Here is a 17,866-nt window from a genome sequence, read left to right on the forward strand (position 1 = left end):
CCTAAATGGACCTCCCTATAACCCTTTTAAACAAATTTCCTAACTTATATGTACCACTGCGATTTAAGTGAAGGCCATCTGAGCGCAGATACTATCTCCTACCCACCCATTAGGATCTAAAACTTTCTCTCCCAGTTTCCCACATACCCACTCCATAGTCTCATTTATATCCCCAATCACCCTCCAGTCAGCATCCCTCCTACACAGTATTCCACTGATAACAATCTCCTCTTCCTTAAACTTCACCCGTGCTGCATTTACCAGATCCCACACATCCCCAACTATGTTGGTACTTATATCAGCTTGCCTTACGTGGTTAGAACCACCGTGAAACACTACCACCTTCTCCTTCCCCTCCTTCCTCTCTTCTACCTTCCTCAACATCTGCCTCAATCTAATTCCTGGATAGCACTCTACCCCTGGTTCCCTTTCTTCAACACACTTTCCCCACATGTCTAATAATGGAATCCGCCATTACCAGAGCCTCAACCCTACCCACCTCATTTGATCCCCTTCCCTTCTGGTCAGTCCTATCTTTCCTGACAGCTGCAGAAGCTACTTGCACCTCTCTTTTCTCCATCCCATGACCCTGTTCCACTTGTTTCTTCCTATACACTACTCGAAATTTCCCTTTCCGACTTTTTCTCTTCCTTCTAATTCCACACTTCTCAGCAACAGTTCCCTGTTCCTCATCTTCCCTCGGTTGTTCTACCTGCAGTGACTCGTACCGATTTCTCACAGACACCTTTTCTGAATTCTGATCCTGAATGGAGCCCTTAGCCAGCCATCTCCTTCCCTCTAAAACCACCTGTCTTCAACAATTCCCCCTTCCTTCCCATCCCTCTTTTAGACCTACTGTATCCTGTACATTGTTTGCTTCCTGTCCTCTGAGAGAATCCTAATTGTCTCCCTCAAACTGTCCAACTCCTCCCTCATACTCCTTAATGCCTAACTTCTAAATGCCCGCAGTTCGTACAAATGAAGTATTTTTTGTTAAATCCCCTCATACCTTACATTGATATTCACAAATTTTCATTTCTACACTACCTTTTCAAATTTAACGTGCAACTTCAGTAAGCCAAGATTTTTAACATTGGTAAATAAATAAATAAATAAATAAATAAATAAATAAATAAATAAATAAATAAATAAATAAATAAATAAATAAATAAATAAATGCGAAATTAAGGCTGCGTGCTTTTTGCTGTTAAGGTTCTCCTGAAGATATGAAACCATTCTGTTGAGGGTTTTTTATTGACTTTTACAAGTTCCTCGCACTTCCGTTAATAATTTGTGGCATTGTTACTTAAAATGCCTTTAGACATTTTTCTGAGGGAAAGTGTGGAAACCTATCACCACAAGTGTCACATTTTATTCCCCTTGTGAATTTGTCCTTCAGTTCTTTTCGACGGAGCTTGTTGTCTTGCCGTGAAATATCTAGAATTCATCGTTGCCTCATTGCGGCTTCAGATGGGACTTTATGAAACGGCATTCCTCTCGTTACACGTTATCTCGGTTTACAAAAGGGAACGACGCAATAAACCACTTTAAAGCACGGATATCTTTACTAGTAAATAATAATGAAGGTGCTCAAATACGTCAGCTTCTTGTCGGTGGATTTATTGGTACCCAAAGGAACTCCTGCGGGACCAAATTCTTCCATTCGGCCTCTCCGAAAACCGTAAAAATAGTTAATGGGACGTGAAGTAAATAACATCATCATTATTATTATTATTATTATTATTATTATTATTATTATTATTAGCAGCAGTAGTAGTAAAAATAACACTTTATTATATTGACACTAATTAAAAAACAACACGAAGATATACAACCGTTGCCACAGCAAAATTGCCGGCAACACTAGGAGTACGCTGTTGGAGCCTGAAATGAGGCTTCCGATTATTACATTGTAAGGAGCCTAGGAGCGATCCTAGCAGCAAATCGAGGAACTACGAAGAACAAAGCTTTAAAGATGAAACGCTTTCTATTTTCCGGTACTTATAGTATTAAGTAGGCGACTGTTTGAACAAAGCCGTGTATCTTCATTACAGCGTCATTTCATCCTTATACAACAGAGTCAGAGTTTGGGTGCAAATTAATGTCCAAATCGCCTGGTAAGTGCGTAGCATACCTTTTTCTCGGTAGTTAAGATTCCAGAGATTAGTTCTGTACAGTATTATTGCGTTTAGAGCAAGCAATTACCATCTCAGGATAAAAAATATAGCCTAGTACTTGAAAGTACCGATAGGTCGTTAGCCATCCTTCGCCGTCCGACGGTTTTCTACACTGATACATCAGTCACGCAGGGCATTCCCTATTACAGAAGTGTGCTGATCAAATAGACTGAAGAAAATCCGGGAGGTTTTACCTCGGGACGAGCCCATCATCGACGACTTGATTCACCGAATTTTGAATGAACTCCAGAACATTAGTTGCCATGGCTCCATACCCGTTTTTATAACCCGATCACCACCTCTTTGACGACCAGCGTCCCCACCAGCACCATTACCGACTTCAACCAAACAGCCGCAACAGCCTACCATTCGGCAGTGATGTCCAGCTACGCTGCTCCTAATTATCAAGCCAGATATATTCCTGCCACACCATCTCAACCTTTAGATAATTCAAGACCGCAATGTCACTTGACGATTCTGGCTCCAAGATCAACTCCAGAACAAGTACCAGCCACACGGCACCTGGGAGTGGTCTCGGAACGGATCCCTCAATCAGCCACGTCACGTGATCCGCCACTCGCCATGGAAGTCAACACGCAGAGAGACCTTCCACCTGCAACTACAACCACCACCACCACTACCACGACTTTTTCTCCTCCCCAGCTCTCCTTCATTGCTGAATCCGGCACCAGACTCTCTATTAATCACTCCCGTTATCTTCAACAAACTCCGCCAGGTACTCATTCCTTTTTACTTTCCTATCCCTCCCCTGGTTTCCAATCACCTCACGCCATATTTGCCACTCTGCTTCACTTCAACATGCTCCGAGAGGATATCCCAGACATCAGTAAGACTACTGCCGGAGTCATCATCCAGGTCAACGGGGATGCTGCTGTCAACCTGCTCACTACAATAAGATCCCATCTTCTCGGTTTAAGCACCCACCTTCAACGCCTTCTACCCCAACCCATTAAAGCTCCGCCTACTCCTACACGCTATCGATTCCTCAGCTGCGTAATACGAGGTGTAGGCCCCTCTATTACTGAAGATAACATCTTCGCCGAAATCAAAGCCGAAGGCATCCCAGCGAAAAAGGTATTCAGGATAAAGAAGTCAACAGGACCCACCTACATGGTTCGAATTCTACTGCCAACACCTGAATACGTGGACCGAGTACTGGCCAGCGGAGTTTCAATATACAAGCAGAATCACAAAGTGGAGCCATCCCGAGCCACACCACTACAACCCATCAGGAGTGAGAGGTGCCTCACATACAATAATCACCCTACCACTCAGTGCACATCAGAAGATCCTGTATGCGGTCATTGCAGCCAACATCAGTCTACATCAAGGTGCCCCAACACCCGTCACCCTCCCCTGTGTCACACATGTGGAGGTAATCATCCAGCATATTCACGCCGTTGCTGAAGCCACCCTGCACCTCCCCCAAACCGACCAGAGCTCATAGCTCCTATACGAACCATCGACATGCACACACCACCCAACCGTTCCCTCTTTCCACCACCTACAGTTGAAGTTCTTCTCCGCTTTTTAACAATTTCCCTACTGAATTTTTATCCCTACCACAGATCGACAGTCCTCATTCATCTACAAGCCGCGGCGATCCAAACATTCAACCATTTTTCAACCACTTCAGTTTCACACCGCTTGAAACTCTCGTCTGAAAACACTCCACATTCTCTAACTCCAGCCAATAAGTTCAATCTTTCATTCATTTCTTCACTCATAAACGTAACCACTCAAAATTATGATACAAACTTGTTGGTGTTAGTGTGCTAAGAAAAAAAAATAATTTGTATTTAAATTCAGTTTTCTATGTTCATACATGTCCTTCCAGGCGTAAGATGGCAAGATAATACCTAGTATATAATTTTTTTTTTAGCTAGGGGCTTTACGTCGCTCCGACACAGATAGGTCTTATGGCGACGATGGGACAGGAAAGGCCTAGGAGGTGGAAGGAAGCGGCCGTGGCCTTAATTAAGGTACAGCCCCAGCATTTGCCTGGTGTGAAAATGGGAAACCACGGAAAACCATCTTCAGGGCTGCCGATAGTGGGATTCGAACCTACTATCTCCCGGATGCAAGCTCACAGCCGCGCGCCTCAACGCGCACGGCCAACTCGCCCGGTAGTATATAATTTGTTCAAACTGTAGATTGTATGTACGTTCTATATCAAAAAAAGAGAAAAGGAAAGATGAAATAAATAAATAAATAAGTAAATAAATAAATAAATAAATAAATAAATAAATAAATAAATAAATAAATAAGCTGTAAAATACTTAGGCAGAGGCAAAATTTCTCACCTATCTCTCCTTCTTCACATCATTTACCCACCTCCTTCTTCCATCACATCTCCCCAACCCGCCCGCATCTCTTGACCAGAGAGAGGGCGTAACCCTCTAGGTGGCCCGCCCCACCCCTTTATGGTGGGGAATGAAAACTTTTATAGATAGAGATCGTTAGTCATACATTCTGGATTATATCCAGTTGAAACCCACCTGTTTGTGCTTTGCATTTATACGTGAAATTTAGGTTTTGTTTACTCTAATTAATACAGGCATATCAACATTAGGCTGGTGTAGAATGGAAAACCACGAAAAGCCAACGACGACGGGGTTCGAACCCACTATCTTCCCAATGCAAGCTCACAACTGCGTGTTTCTTACTACCTTTATCTTCTTTCATGTTTTCCTTCTTACCCCAGCAACATTGTTCCTATTTTGACGTTTATGTCATTTTCTGTTCATTTCTCCTACTACAACATTTATTAATGGTTTGTTGACCTGGTGTCTATTAACATTCTCTCAAAATACCGACAGCATATGACAGAGCTAACTGGAGGAGAAATTATAATGGCATGCACAGAATAAGTAAAGGTCATCTGACTAGAAATTTGCTCATGTAAAACCATCCGAACAATACAAATGCGGTGAGAGGCTTACAATACGCGAAATATACGTCTAGAGCACAATTTAATTTTATTAGGAGGACGCAGAAACGAAAGCGACAGTACAATTAATTTTTATTAGGGCAGTTAACAAGTAAAAGTACTACCGCCTCACGTTTAGAGAGTGAAGTGGTTGGTTATGAGGCACTTAATCACTTGGAATGCCTGGACGCTATTGTCACCATCACAGCAGACTGCTAACCTGGAATATTCACAAGCAGATTTCCATCTCCTCCCGTATGATTCATAGGCGTTACATTTTTCTAGCTTTAAATTACATATATTGCATCAAGCCTGTAAACTAATGCTTTCCTTTATTTTCTTTTTTATTTTTAACAAAATGTTTAGCGGAAATAGGCATAATATGTTGTTCGTCGCGGATAACCGATTTGTATAGCGCCATAGCAAGTAATTGGGACATTGTATTTGCTGTGAGGAGGGGCAGCAGGGGTATATTTGCTAAACACTCGAATAATTTTAACAAGGCGGGTGGCTATATACTGAGAAGGTCATGGCTACCCTCCGTCCAATAGCTCTGAACCCCGACCAACCAACGAGCAGAGGAAGGGTGTCCACGGCTCTACCGTAACTCTACCCCTATGCATTCGGGAGACGAAACGGAGTTGGACATCACGGCTGGCCCCAAACGTCGGCTCTCCTGAGACTAGTTTTCCGTGGTTTTCCGTTCTCCTGCACTCAGGCGAATGCCGAGAGAGTTCCTAGAATAGGCCACGGCCGCCAACCTTCTCACCTTCTCCGTACATCTCCTTCAACTCAACAACTCTCCCGGCCTGAATTACGGCGCCCCGTCTAAGAGGCCCGCCTCCCACTTCAGGGGAGGTATGAAAAAGTTTTAGTAGTAGCTACCCTCAATAGCTAAGTCTTCAATATCGTTTTCCTAGACTCTGAAGGTCCTGGAATTAACTATACCGGGTGAGTCAGCCGCGCCTGATGTTTCTGCTTTTAGGCGTCCTAACGAACGTCAGTATGGTGATGGTCGATTTTCCCTTGCCGTATACCAAGCTACAGTCGCCTTTAAAGCACGTACTGCGTCATCACTGCACGAATTCTTCAAAAACATGTATCCAATAGATATTTAAGCAATACATCAAACCGGCATACGGTTATGTAAAATGTACGTGCCAGTTATTCGATTAGTTATGAAATTATCGCTAAAAGCGATTGCATACTGATAGAGAACGTGAGTTTGTAAAACGGGACGTAGTTTTACACCAAGAAAGCTTTCTGATAGACTGGAGGCAACAGGCACCGTGTTGTAGTGGACTAACCACAGACGTGTCGCCCCCTGTTGTGTTGGGAGGTGGGTTCGAATCCCATTTTCACATTTTACACATTTTAAACGTTGGGGATCAAATAACAGGCCATTCCTGCCACATTCGACCAATAGCATGCATGTTGAATGTGTAATGGCTTGACACTTGATGTAGCCTATTAGTTCTGGTCATATCTTCTTTATGTATTCAACAGATGAGTACGTTGACACGCTCCTCACCTACAGTGAAGCAAGACAGAACGCACAGAAAGCACAGCGCCTGTGCCAGGAATGATTTCCACACAGACAACAACCAAACGCAAATAGGTTTAGGAGGGTGGAGCGACGTTTGTGTATAACTTCGTCCCTTTCCCGAACAGATTCTGTGAGAGAGCACCAGTTACGTCCGGTGAAACTGCTGAGATGGCTTTGGACACTTTCCAGGAGAACCTCACACGAGTACCTGGGCCGTAGCACAACAGGCCAACATCAGTCTGTCGTCTGTCGTAAGGATATTACATTCCAGTTTTTATCGCCCGTATAACCTGCAACTACTTCAAGAACTCCACGGACGAGATATCGAAACTCGTGTTGATTTCTCTGCGTGGATACTGACGCAAATAGCAAGTGATTCAGCGTTTGTATCTCATACTTTATTTTCGGACCAGGCATGATTTCATAATAATGGCTCGGTGAATCGTCATAGTACGCACTAATGAAGTGTTGAAAATCCCCACTGCGTAAGGCAGGCAGCATTTCAGGTACGATGTGGAGTAAATGTTTGGTGTGGAATACTGGGTGATCACCTAATTGCACCATATTTCTTTGAGGATTACTTGACAGGAGCCCGGTACCTACAGTTTCTTCAAGACTAATTACCATTGCCGCTAGATGATGTGCCCCTGCTTGAGCTTGTAACCATGCGGTATTAAGACGACGGAGCTCCCCCTCACATGTCAGCAGATGTTCGCAACTATCTGAATATTACACATCCCGGTCGATGGATACGATGGATACATGGCCTGCTGGATCGCTCGATTTGTTGCCACTGGACTTCTTCCTATGGGGCTATTTGAAGGATGTAGTGTACGCTCACCAGGGGAAAATCCTGAAAACCTTTGAAACCTTACTATGGAAGCCTGTGAATCCGTAACACCTATACTACTACAAGGTGCTCGAATGGCAGTTCAAGGGCGTGCTGAATCGTGCATTACTGCAGAATGCCATCTATTCGAACACTTACTGCGCTAAGAGGCCTTTACTCAGTCAAGCGGATTCAAACTCCCAAACATTCTATCCTCCTCGCTTATAAAGCATCCACATAAGCAGCCCTAATGGCATAGAACGTTGCCAAAATAAATAAATAAATAAATAAATAAATAAATAAATAAATAAATAAATAAATAAATAAATAAATAAATAAATAAATAAATAAATAAATAACCCACGTTTTGAGGGCATTCGGATACATTGGTTCTGTGGATGATTCTCGAAGTACAAAATGCGAATACAATTTACAGGCTCAAGTGGGATTCGAATCCACCTACAAAACGCAGCTGTATTAACAGCATCACACGTAACCTATGACACCAGGGCGACTACAGCGAGTAGTTTTCCAGAAAGCCTACTATTTCCGCTTCACAAATGCGCACACGTTTTCTATGAATATGCCATCGCTTTTAGCACTCATTTCATATCCTACTGAAAGCTCATACATTGCACGTACTTTTTTACAAAACCGTATGACAGTTTGATGTGTTGTGTAAATGCCTGTCGCATACGGTACATGTTTTTGCAACGGTAATGGTGCAGTGAGTGATTAAAGGCGATTGTTGCTTGGTATACGGCAAAAGAGAACAGACCACAACGACACCAGTGACGTTCGGTGGGATGCCTGACACACAAAACGTCAGGCGCGGCTGACTCACCCGGTATTCCTAATCGGTTCTTTTTATCTTTCGTCCAGTAATTACGGAGAGACAACTGACATTATTTGCTTGCATTCTTCTTGCTCTGCGGACGATCTTGATAGCAATATCGAAACGTTTTAACTTACAATATTTATAAAACGACATAATATCCCCAGAATGCTATAAAATCATTTGATGGTCGTGAAAGTCTATATTTTTTTTTTTTGCTAGGGGCTTTACGTCGCACCGACACAGGTAGGTCTTATGGCAACGAGTCTATATTTTAAAGTGTTATTTACTTAGAATTCATAGTTTTGAGTTCACAGACGAGCTGCGTTGGTTCATCTGAAGTAGCATTTTCAGAATAATTCATCACATCCGTCCATTATTTTCTTTGTGTCGGAGTAACGGTGCTCCTCTGTCACCTCATCTACTCCACATTCATTACTCTCAGTACCTGTCTTATAACCACCTTTCTCGAAGTTAACCGCGAGTTGGCGAGTCTCGCCGCTTATTCCTTTACATATCATTACGACTTTGTTACGGCGAGCAAAACACCGACGGCTACTACCGTAGCCTAACCAATGTTGACGCTTCTGGTGAACCCTCCGTTAGGCATGAAAAATAACACGCATAAACTTCCAATGGCAAGTGCAAACTCACAGTTAATCTCGAGAAGGATGGTTAGAAGGGAGGTACTGAGAATTCTATTTCTCAACCGCTAAGAACTTGGGAGTAGAAACGAAAATAGAATGGCTGCGCGGACTAAGCTGTAGCGTGTCTAACGGGGAGTTAACAGGAAGTGGCAAAATCTCCAACCAGACCGGGAATCGATCCAGGATCCTCTGAACTGAAAGCCACACCACTGGCTATTCAGCCACGAAGCCGAACGTTGCGAGGCTATATACACGAGGGAAAATCTCATGTCTCATGTCATTAAAAACCGCTTCACCTAGTCTATATAACTCCGACCTAAGCTGTATTTTCAGTAGGAATGGTAGTGGACTAGAAAGGGAGATTTATGGCAACTGCAAATAAGAACTGACCTCCTTCCCTGAGTGATGTATAATGCTACTTGTCATGTTTGCTCACCAGTTTGTTTCTCATATCAACTCTACTGTGTTTAATATGCAAGCGACAAGCGCGTTGTATAAATCAGCAACGCTAGCAAAAGAAGTGCTCTTTACTCTACTCAAAAGCACGAATTGTAAAAGATGGAACACGTAAGAAAAGTAGTTTTAAAATGAACTGATAAGGTAAAGAAGTACCCTCTAACAAATTGTAAAAGACGGAACACGTATAGTATAACATTTTTTTAAGAATTAGTACCGGGGGGTCACTTTCTCCGTCTAGTTGAAATGCGCACATTCTAGAAGGCCATCTGTGCTGTGAATCCTGAACTAAGTATCTAAAGATTCTTAGACCTTTAATATTTAGATGTCCCTACTATGGGCCTATGGGCCCCCTCTGGCGGGAGTACGGACTATTCATTTTTAAGTGTCTGTAGATTGTTTTTTTTATTATGAGCTGAGGTTGGCAGCATTACTACGGCTTCCTTCTTCCTTAAGTTATTAACCAATCAGGAAATGTGTATATATTTTTCTAGCCAATTCAAATGGAGGTGTGTACAGGCATTCGGCCTAGGTTAAGAGAGTTCTGGGACTTTCCCCTCTGAGTTGCTACCAAAGCTGGGCGCTTCAGGGCCGTCGTGTCAACTTCATCGCTCCGGTCTAAGTGTGCGTACGGCGTAATAGGAGGCAGCGGCAGCCTTGCCGTCGTCGGAAGGCCCAGCAACTTAAGGTAATGCCAGACATCCTTTAACATGGGATAGCTCCAGACAGTTGACTCGAGGGGAAGGTTTCAAACTTCCTTCTTAATACAAAATTATAAAGTTTAATATCACCTTTATTAGTAAATTTTCAGGAAAGTCTGAAGACTTCGTTCAAAGCCCTGTTGGCAAATGTGTAATGTAGGAAATAAGGAGTGTTCGCCCTCTATTAATTCCCATTCAACTTGGTACGAAGGATGTCTAAGATTTTCTAAAACACTCAGTTTTTCAATCTCCTTTGAACTTAATATTTCGTATCTAGTCACCCCTCTGTTGTATAGGCTTAGCCTCTACAACTTCGGGCCATCAGCCCATTTGGAGTGCAAGTGTTTCGCCTCCTAGCATTTTGTGTAAGGCTGATCGTTTTGAACCTTTCATTTTGTACATTAAGGCCATTTAGAATGGGCATTCATTGCCCCTGTTTCAAATGTGATTATTTATAAACGAGTGTGTAACCGATTGTCGAGCAGAAATGCCAGTAGACGCAGTCTTTTAAATTTATCCAGTGTAAAATTTGGCAAGAAACTTGTGCCTCTGAGAGGCTGGACTGCAATAAATTTTGAAGCCCAGTCTCCTAGAATGTAAGTCAGTGGAGCACATATGCTCTTGTAATAGTGTACCTTTAGAACAACACAGCTCGTTCCTTGTAAACTATTGTGTCTATAATATTCTCTCTTGTACCTGAGTTTCGACTTTAATGCCCGAGTGCACCAACCTCGGTAAAGAGAATACCGCGGTAAACTTCACAATTTTACCGGGGTAAAGTCGTATTTCTGTTGCACCAAGCTCGGTTTCGAGTTTACCGACATCTTACCGCGGTATAATGTTTACCGCCCGTGAGCGAGCGGTTAACTAAGAAAACCACGGTAAAGTTGTATTTGTGCTCTGTGTTTAAAGATACCAAGATGGAGCTTAACAACTATAGGTTATATCTCCAGTATCTTAATCAGTTTGAAAGAAATGAAGGGAGAATTATAGAAGAGAGACGCGATTTATTTGAAGAATTAAGCGATGTTTCGTTCCAGAGAAGATTTAGATTGTGTAAGGAAACAGTGAATTACATTTTAGATTTAAATGGTGAACAATTGGAATACCCGACTGGGAGAAACTGTCCTATATCGCCTAGAAATCGTCTTTTAATGGCGCTGCAGTTCTATGCAACTGGATCATTTCAAGGAGTGATCGGTGACGTCTGTGATGTTGGCAGAACAACTGTATGCCGCATAATACACAAGGTTTCTGATCTACTTGCGTCGTTATCGCCACAGTTCATTCAACTTCCACTTACGCAGCGGGAACAAAGAGAGGTTATGGAAGGGTTTCACACAATAGCTGGGTTCCTTGGTGTATTGGGTGCCCTGGACTGGACTCATGTGCGAATACAGTCTCCCGGAGGTGAAAATGGGAAGGTATTTAGAAATAGGAAAGGTTATTTCTCGCTAAACGTGCAAACTGTGAGCGATTAGAACCTCACGATACGAGATATTGTAGCAAGATGGCCAGGGACGACTCATGATAGCACAATATTTCACAATTCTCGGCTGAGAGCGCGTCTCGAGACGAGAGAAATAGCTAATGGCTATCTTTTGGGTGATGGAGGTTACCCATGTAAATCCTTCCTCCTTACACCTGTTCAGAATCCCACCTTCCCAGCAGAACAACGATATTACAGAGCCCATATTGCCACAAGGAATGTTGTCGAGAGACAATATTGTGTGTGGAAAACGATATCCCCTTCCATGTCTTTTGGACTTCGATGTAACATTCAAAACATGTCGAACAGTATTTTCCTTTTTAAGGAGTCGATAACTTGCTTGCGCTGTCACAAAATGTAAACACGAGGGACAAGTGACTGTGGAAACGATCACTGCCGGCTGGATAAACTAAAGACAAGTGACTATCGAAATGATCACTGCTTCCTGAATACTACTTGGAATTTCTTCCGAGGGGAATAATAGCGAGAAAATCAAGCGTCAAGAAACCGCGGTAACGAAACCGGGCGATAGTAATGGTGCACTGCTTTTACGACAATACCACGGTAAAAGTTTTACCACGGTTTCGTAAAGGCTGATAATTACCGAGCTTGGTGCACTCGGGCATAAGTCATTGTTACTGTGGGAGCTGTCTAGCACATATTTAACTGTTATTTGTTCTTATTAATTCAGATTTTCTAATTCAGATCAAATTTTAAACTCAGGACAAACAGAAAGGAAAGAAATAGAATTTCTAAATTTAGTGCTTTAATTTACGCTCCGATCTTTTCACTGACCACCCAATCAATCCAGCACCTTCTTACACCTCTATGGTCCACAAAATCGCCGGAACAGAAATCATGAAAGTAAAGAAGTGCTCTCTATGCTGCTCCACTGAACCAATTGTAAAAGACGGAACACTTAAAGTATAATATTGTTCTTTCTTCAATTAAAGTGACGAACTATGGGAGAAAAGAAGATACCTTCACCTTCAAATTATGTCATAGGCCTGCATTTAATATTAAAATGCATTTTTTTCTAAATATTGAGAGTTCAAGGAGGGGACGATATAACTGTAAGAATTATATGCCAGTGGCTTTATGATCATGCTTCTCTCCATGACTGCTCAACTGCGAAAGCTGGACATTAGGAGAGCAGTATAAGAAAAGACTAGAGGAAATTGAAATGTGGATCTGCAGGAGAATGCAGAGAATAAGTTGGACTGATAAAAGAGCAATACCGAAGTCTTCAGCGGGATGGGAGAAAAACGGATTCTGGTAACTGAAATTGAAAAAGGCGGAAAATCGAAATATTAATGGTCACATTCTGCAGCATGAGCGAGGGAAAAAGGAGGGAAAAGAGGAAGAAGACGATCCACAGTGTACTATTTCAAGAATCTGTTTCAGAGAATGAACTGCAAGACGTACGGCGAGTTGAAAAGACTGGCTAAAGAAAGACATCTATGGCTGCAGCGACAATTCTTAGCCTTTACAATATTATGATGATGCCATGAAGATTATTTCTTTCGGATTCTGCGTATAAAACACATCATTTCTTCAATAATACAATCAAAGTATTGCACTGATATCTTTGAGACATTCGTCGCAATGAAAATCATATTATTATTCTCGGGTTTCGTAGAAGATGTATGTTTGTTGAAGTTTTACACTAAAGAATAACATTCGTACAAACAAATTCACAAAGGAACCATTATATCCCGAATGCAAGCTCACAGCTCTGCGACCCCAATCGCACAGCCAACTCGCTCGGTGCGATGTGCTTTCTACACGTCTACGAAACGATTGCAATTGTCTAATATTCCTACATTTGAATTAACGAAATCAACTTTCAAGTTTTTAAATTTAATTCTTTTTACGATTTTGCTTTACGTCGCACCGACACAGATGGGTCTTACGGCGACGATGGGATAGGAAAGGGCTAGGAGTGGGAAGGAAGCGGCCGTGGCCTTAATTAAAGTACAGCCCCAGAATTTGCATGGTGTGCAAATAGTAAATCACGGAAAACCATCTTCAGGGTTGACGACAGTGGGGTTCGAACCCACTATCTCCCTGATGCAAGCTTACAGCTTCGCGTCCCTAACTGCACGGCCAACTCACCCGGTCACATTTAAATCCCCTCTATATCTTCACAATGAGAAATATGCCAATGTTACATGGTATCCCCCTTCGCCGGGAGAATTTTCTTCCATCCCTACGAACGACCCTGTCATACAGATCACGTGGATAGATTCGACAAATTACAGTACTAGGAGTTAATATAAAAAGGATCCAAGGGAAATTCACATAAAAGAAAATCAATGCCATAATGTGACACTTGGAGTATAGATGGTACAACTTGTCTTGAACGGTGGCTCACGACGCGCCTTCCGCGTATTAACGAGAGAGAGAGAACGGGTTCGAATGGGATTCGAATCCGAGAGCTCCAGGGTAGAAAGCCTATGATTTGAAAAGCATGTATGTATGAAGGGAAATTACAGGAGAGTTTGTATATGTTCATAACTCATAATTCATAAATGATAGTAATAATAATAACAAGAGAAATGACAGAATATTCCAATGAAGGATTTAGAACATTCGATGTTGCGTAGAACCTCATAAAGCCAAGAGCTTTGTGTCTTAATATTGTGAAACATTGTGTAAGATAAATACGCACTTCTTTTGGGTTTGAAATGTACAGAGACACGTGTAAGAGACGTAGAAACAGTTTCCAAAGTGTTCTGGAACAATGTGTGTAATACAACGTGACTGGGTGGTTCCATGCAAAAGAACCAATCGGAGAACAGTGCAGTCGTGACGTGAACTAGTGACTTGTGGTGGTGGTAGATGAATCAGTAGGATTTTTCGAGAAAGAATAGAAAGAAACTATATAACTTGGTAACTTGTAAACAACAGGACTTTTGACTCGCAGACCTCGAAGAAGGCTTTTGACTGTAGAGAGTATCGCACAGAGATGTGAATAATTAACTTGGAAGAACTGTTGGAGTGCTGGTAGACTTTAAGTAGAGCCGCAAGTACGCAGTAAAGCAATAGTAAGTTAGAGGGATATTAGGATCATAAAGTAAGTGTGATTCGCCAGCAAGCAATCACATGGATTTACCACACCGATTGTCAAAGTAGGTGTTGGAAGTTAATTGCATAAGTCAGCGACTCAATCTCATTTGGGAAAGTATCGCTTCGTCGCGTAAAACAACGGGTTCCAGGGATCGCTACACAGAGACAGAAGAGAAGAAATAAGAACGAAGACTTCAGCTGTACAAGGATCAACTATAGCCGTAGTTAAGTATTCAACCAGTGAATATACGTATTATATGCATCCTTATGTGTGATAGGAAAAGACTCAAGGAATCTTAGCAAGATTTGAAAGAGATCTAAAAGGTAAAAGGTGTCAGAGATTTTGTGTTTAAAATTGTACATATTACTTATATATATTGGTGTGTGAATATTCTTGGTGTTCGAATATAATTAATTCTTGAACTTTGCCGATCTGACTATACGCTCCCAGAACTCCGAACCCAAGTCCTCAGCATGTTAAATATCCCTTAGGGTCACGACAACCTTCTAGTCCATGGGCTTCCTCGCGGTACATAGCTTGGAACCTACTATCAGATGAAGAGAAAGATTGTACTCGCATACAGTTTTCCCTAGCGGGAGTTCCTGTTGGGAATTTCCATTTCTCCTTTTTTGTCACTCCTTGTAGCGTTTTCCCTCACTCACCTCTTCAAGACTAAACACAGACGCCTTGGTCTTCACAAAACACAAAATAAAAGATTACTTTTAGAGAGTTAATGCTGGAGAACAATGGGGCATAACTTTTAATCTAGTTTGCCGGAACTCTGGAGAGGGACTTTTATTTCTTGTGGCATGAACTTGAGAAGGGCGTTCTCGATGAAATACGGGTCGCCGGCTGCTTGTTACAAGCTACAATGAGAACAATTACTCCTCATCAGAGTCCCTGCTACACTTCTTTTGAACTGCATTAATGTCTAATGGTATCATTTGTGTTCCGTGCTTCGAGGTTGCGAGGAAATGAATGCTTAATGCTCGCACCAGCACTCCCTACGGTAGAAAACAGAGATATCCGCTCAATGCATACCAGTTTCCTTGCCAAGGAAACCAGACATTAACACAAATTTCGTACAAAAACATCGTAACGCACGTGCGCAAGCTTGCAATGCTAAATTATCAGTGTTTGATGAAACGTTTCTCAGAATCTATCCAGAACAGACGTATGAAATTTTCATGTATTTAGGATATGTATCTTGACCAGCTACTAAAGTCTATATAATTAAAATTTTGCCTCAAGTTTATTAAATATATATTTTTAAGTTATTAAAATATACCTTTTACAAAACACAATTTTCATTAAGGTGACTTTGAAATTTGAATTCAAGGAATTATTATTATTATTATTATTATTATTATTATTATTATTATTAACAAATACATCGCAAATGGGAAATATCGCGGTGACAAAGATCACTTATAGTAGTGTGATTATAATATCGAAACTTAATTACTCAAGAAGAACTAGTACTACTACGAATATAAGAGTTCAAGAGGTGATTCCATGGAAGGAAATATTACAAGAAATACTACTAATTTAACATTCTACATCCAGCATCATCACATACAAATTTACACATATTTTCATTGCTTAACACTACGGCTTACAATACTATAGCTTGAGCTTATTACTAGCTTATCGTTACAAGTGATAATAAAGTGAAGTTAAAACATAATTACCCAACAACAACAATAACGACAATAACAACAGCAAGAGAATAACAAGTAGTTCATGGAAATAAAATATTACATGAAATACTACTAGTTTGACATTCTAAATCCAGCATTATCGTTTACACATGCGCACACAACGTAGGTGTTTCCAGTGCTTAACCCTACAGCTTTCAATACTATAGATTGAACTTACTACTAGTCGAACATTACATCACCGTCATATCCCAGTTAAAGACCTTTAGTATATATAGAACACTTGGATAAACAAACTGTAAAAGTTTCAAGTTCCTACATGTAACAGAAGTTGAGAAAAAGTACATTGAGTAATAACAAATAAACTCCTCCTCTTCAAACTAGTCCAATAGTTTTCATCTGGCAGCTGTATGTCGTTTCTTGGCTTTCTCGGTTGAATTCTAGAACTTTCGGTCAGTATTTTGTAATCTTACCTTGTTGCATCGTAACATGGTCTCAACAGTACGACAACCGATACCCAACTCCAGCTTTTCTAAAACCTTACATCTTGTTACAGTTCCTTCTTTGAATTTTGCCACTGTATCAACTACTCGAAAGTGTTGAGTACAAATACCCACGTACACTGTCTTTGGTATCCGACTCCAGATTATATTGTTTAACTCCCGTGTGGATTTTGTGTCCGACCTTGCAAACATTTTTTTCAGCAGTTCAAGAAGTGAACTGGCTAAGAACTGGCTTTATGATTTCCATCACAGCGAGAGGTAGACTGCGTGGATGCTTATATTTGTTCCTGAAAAACCACCGACTTCCAGAAGGGCTATATTTGAAATACTCTCTCTGAAACCTTAAAGACAATTCCGCCGGCCTTGATGGCTAACAGCTTTTTACTTTCATGCACGAGTTATTTAAAACCTCTTCTTCTCCTTATTATTCTGCTTCTACCGCTTTTGCCACACCTCGTTCGGTCGCGCGTGTAAACTGTGTCGCACATGTGGATTTGTCGCTGTTTTACGGCCGGATGCCTTTCTTGACGCCAATCCTATATGGATGGATGTAATCATTGTTGCGTGTTCCTGTGCTGGTTGATAGTGTGGTGTGTTGTGTGAATAGAAAGAGGAGAATGTTGGGAAAAACACAACAAACAGTCTCCAAACCGGAAGAATCAATCTCACGCGATTAAAATCCCCGACCAGGCTGGGAATCGAACCTGGTACCCTCTGACCCGAAGACCTCAATTCTGTATGAGATATTTTAAATATCTTTAAAAATTAATTCCACGTATCGTAAAAAATGATGTATATATCATTTTAAACCCGAGATTCCAAAGTTAATTAAAAATTAAAAATAAGGAAATTGATGTTGTGACACTAAACCTTTATTTTGGGTTCCCCTTAATGTATGGGAAAGTATGTGTGGAAATGACATAAATGTGTGTTTTTATTTTCTTTCCTTCCGGTGCCACCTCCTCTCGGTGACCACCATGCGGTAATTATTCCCCTTTAGTGTTT

This window comes from Anabrus simplex, chromosome 1, assembly GCF_040414725.1.
Source record: "Anabrus simplex isolate iqAnaSimp1 chromosome 1, ASM4041472v1, whole genome shotgun sequence".
Classification (NCBI taxonomy): domain Eukaryota; kingdom Metazoa; phylum Arthropoda; class Insecta; order Orthoptera; family Tettigoniidae; genus Anabrus; species Anabrus simplex.